Raw genomic sequence first — 4,434 nt, forward strand, 5'->3', positions numbered from 1 at the left:
CTTGTCTTTTGATACTTACCTCCAGATTCTTAAAAACATTGATATTACATTAATTTAACCGGATATCCTATTACATATAACATCTGTAACTATATGTTTTAATATGATTTTTCAGAAATGTAAATAGGACAATAAAGTCAGCACATCAGTGTTGCAAACAGTTATTAATTATGTACACAAGGCCTACTATTAATGTCAGCACCAGCACAGAAAGCTGTAGCATCTTTTATAGAAATCCAGTTTGTGAGGGATTTCAAAGGGTCTGTGTACAACATAAACTCAATCAATCAGTTTATTATTTGCCCCAAGTGGGCAATTTGTGCGGCAGCAGGCATGTTGGCACACAACAAATATCAACAAAATGACATAGACAATCAGTATAATACAGAAACACACAACAGTGAACCTATGCTAGGTTCCTTACGCCAATGCAACGTTGTCATAGCTTATCTGAAGCAGGTCATAAGTGACCACTATTGCTACCCAGGCCCATAAATAATATCAAACACATTAACCCTAGTACTGAAAACGTAAAATAGTGTGATGTACATCATCTACCCAACGTATCTGTCTTAGTCCGACTGAGAGGTCAACACTATGAATGAACTATATGTAGGCCTGCTACAATATATTACACTACTAATATTCTGCACCACAATAAATATCTCACACTACCGATACGATATTTTGAACAACTTTTACACTAGATAAAGTATATTCACTGCAAATAAGATACCACAGATAGATATAATACATCTCAGTACATTCAAAAACCAATATACACATAACATAATTGCCCCAATCTCTTGTTGACATGATCATCGTCAACCATCCCCCAACATCAATAAGGTGGTTACCTCCTTCTGCTATTGGCATTTGAAGCTTGAATGGAGACAGGGAAAAAGAGATCTTATACTTATAATAAATTGCTTCTCAATTTGTCGTTTCCTTGCTCCTCGCTCAAACCGGAATTTGTTCTGCACCGCCATCTTGCAAAGCGTCCATAGACAGTAGCCTATACAGTCCCCTCCAAAGGTATTGGAACGGTAATGTCCTGAAAAAAAACTACTGGTGTACTGAGCAACAGACGTCCAACAGGTCGGCCAAGGAAAACAACAGTAGCTGATGACAGAAATATCATGAGAGCTGTGAAGAAAACCCCCAAAACATCAGGAAGTGACATCAGCAATGACCTCCACAGTGCAGGGTGAAGGTATCACAATCCACTGTTGGAAAAAGACTCAGAGAGCAGAAATATAGAGGCCGCACCACAAGATGCAAACCATCAGCAGCAAGAATCAGAAGACTAGATTGAAATTTGATGAGATCTGATGAGACCAAGATTATCTCTAGCAAAGTGATGGAAAGGCCAATGTGTGGAGAAAGAAAGGAAGTGCTTCTGATCCGAAGCGTACAAGCACATCTGTGAAGCATGGTGAAGGTAATGTCATGGCTTGCGCGTGCATGGCTGCTTTTGGAACAGGCTCATTAATATTTATTGATGATGTAACTGATGATGGTAGCAGCAGAAGGAAGTCAGAAGTGGACAGAAACATTTTGTCTGCCAGTTTATGGAGAAATGCATTGAAGCTAATGGGGAGGAAGTTTATCATGCAGCAGGACAGTGACCCAAAGTACACTGCCAAAAAAAACAAAAGACTTCATCAGGGGAAAAAAGTGAAAGGTTTTAGACTGGCCAAGTCAGTCACCTGACCTTAACCCAATAGAGCTGCATTTCACTTCCTTAAGAGGAGACTGAAGGGAGAAACACCCCGAAACAAACAAGAAGTGAAAGAAGCTGCGGTAAAAGCCTGGAATAGCATCACAATGAAGAATGCCAGGAAATAAAAGCTGAAATTCTCTTTCAGCTCTTTGAAAAACTCTTGTCTCATACTCATCTTTTGATCTTAAACCCAAATGTCTTTAGTGAACAACAAAAACAAAGGAATTTGCCTTACCGTGCCAATACTTTTGGAGGGGACTGTATTACTGGACGAAGCCTGCACTCACTTTTAGGCTTTCCGCGGGGTGAAAGCCTAAAAGTGAGTGCAGGCTTTGATTGAGTTACGCCTACAGCATTGCAATTTCCACTGAAATATTTAGCCTAATAAATCAAAGGACCCCGTGATCATATTCTGGGTTATCCAATAGACCTAATTAATACACAATCAATATTAAAAAAACATGCAAATAATTAAAATAATATAAACGCATTCTGCAATTTCTGCTGAGAAGGACAATATAGCAAATACAGACAGAAAACATTCAGCTCTGTGATCTCAGCACAGTGCACAGGTGTGCACACACAAACTCCATCAAAAGTCTCTTCAGCTGTTGAAGCCATCTGATACTGACAGCTGCATTAGCTGATCCAGCCGTCATCAGAAACGGACGTCGCTTCATGCTTCAGAGAAAAGGACTTCTCATGTCTCTAAAAACATACTCCCTCGTTCCTTCTCTCCTGGCATGGTGTGCTTGCTTCTCTCAATGCATCCCCGGTGGGCGGGACTAAGACGCAACAAAAAGTTGCAAGTGAGGGAAACTTGCAATTAAGAGACTTGAGAAGCACATTCTGCCCTGCGATGCACTGGCGACCTGTCCAGGGTGTGCCCCGCCTTGCGCCCGATAACAGCTGGGATTGGCTCCAGCCCCCCCGCGACCCTGTACGCAGGATAAGCGGTTGACGATGGATGGATGGATGGAGAAGCACATTCTGTTTCACCCCGTGTTGACAGTAAGGGCGGTGGGTCCGCTGTTAACGACCGGGAGTTGGCTTAGGGACCGTAAATAAATTACTATTGTTTTATTAGTGTTATGGTAAAATCATCAGTTTTTCAATAGCTTCTGTGTCAGTGATACTAATTAAAGTTAATACAATAATTTATTTACAAAATGATTTTTTTTAAATTATAATTTACAAAATCAAATGTAACAGTAAAGATTGTTAGAAATGAATGAAAACAAATCATAAAAGATATTAAACAAATAGTAAATATTGTGCAAAATATTAAAAGTTAGGCTACCTCCCGGAACAGCAAGGACACTCCCTCTACCAATTAGAGGGAAAAACCTGTTCCTGTGGTTGCAGCCACCAGTAATACCTTGGTGAAACTCATAGATGCACACACGCACACACACACATGTTGTCACATTTTGGCTCAATTAGGAATTTTGCAGCGGTTGTCAAAAACATGGTAGCCTAATTTATTATTGTGGGCCCAAACGCATGGACTTTTAACTGACTTCTTTGCTTAATCTGTAGGCAGTTTCTGCCAAACAGTTTTCCAAAAACAGTGTGGAATTTGATCTTTTTATCAAATCAGTTAAAGGTTCACTTACTCACAGGCTAGAGCTTTCCTAACTGATTGGACTATTTCACTTCACTCTGAATGTTAAGTTTTTAAAAATGTTTAGCGAGCTTAAATTTCATCAGAGCCCACAAGTCACCTATCATGGAAGTTATTGGAAAAAGCATTTATTCCGTAAAATGTGAATAAATATAATATAAATTTGAGTCCCTGGTTCACATGACAGGAAAGCTACTAAAAAAAAATCTTTAAAAATATTAAATATTAATATAAATAGAATATGCACTCTGCACTCAAATCTAAGGGAATGTGTCATTTGTCCAGTGTAGTAGGCTAATAAAATTCGGCATAGGTTTGGAGTTCCTGAATCATGAATGAAAAAAATCAATTTTTTCATTAAATTTCGTCCAGTCTAGATCTACAATTTGGCACTGGCTTGGAGTCCTTCAATCACATTACACACAAACTGTTGACTCGACTGGCCGTGCTCAGTTTTCCATTGCAGATAGTACCCAGAGATAGATCTCCTCACTGTAACTGGTCGTCATAGCCACATCACACACAACTGCCACTACGTAATGTTCAATGTGACACACCAGCGATCCACACAGCTTTCTCTTTTTTAAGTTAAAACGTTTCCTCAGACAGTAAAGACAGATAAGCGGTATGAAAACCTTCCAGCTGTGTTTTCCTCTGCCATTGTTGCTGTCTGTGTGACTGTGAGCGGGCGGCTGGCCGGCCTCACACGCTCCTCAACTCTGAAAACTTTCAACATCTACACAGCTGCACTTCTCAGAAGTGGATTTAGTGATGAAGGTACAAAAAATGTAAAATATAAAACTTTCTGTTGCTGGCCTCTGTCTGGCGCACGCAATGAGGATGCAGTAGCCTAAATAGTGACCATTCTCTCTGACCAATCAGCAGTCTGCTGTGTTTTCAAGTCACGTCGCCTCAGCTCACTTGGAACCTCGACGGAGGTGATACGAAAAAAAGTACCTGGAAGCAGCTACAGGTCAAACTTTTCCACAATGGAAAACCAAACAAAGGCGAGTCGAGCTGGTACCATGCAGTGGAAAAGGAGCTATAGTAATTTATTGATGGTCCCTAAGCAAACAAGCCCTTGGAG

The sequence above is a fragment of the Micropterus salmoides genome, unplaced genomic scaffold (assembly GCF_014851395.1).
Source record: "Micropterus salmoides isolate LMB-PRFRI ecotype aquatic unplaced genomic scaffold, ASM1485139v1 Ms_hic_scaffold_2564, whole genome shotgun sequence".
NCBI classification, from domain to species: Eukaryota; Metazoa; Chordata; class Actinopteri; order Centrarchiformes; family Centrarchidae; genus Micropterus; species Micropterus salmoides.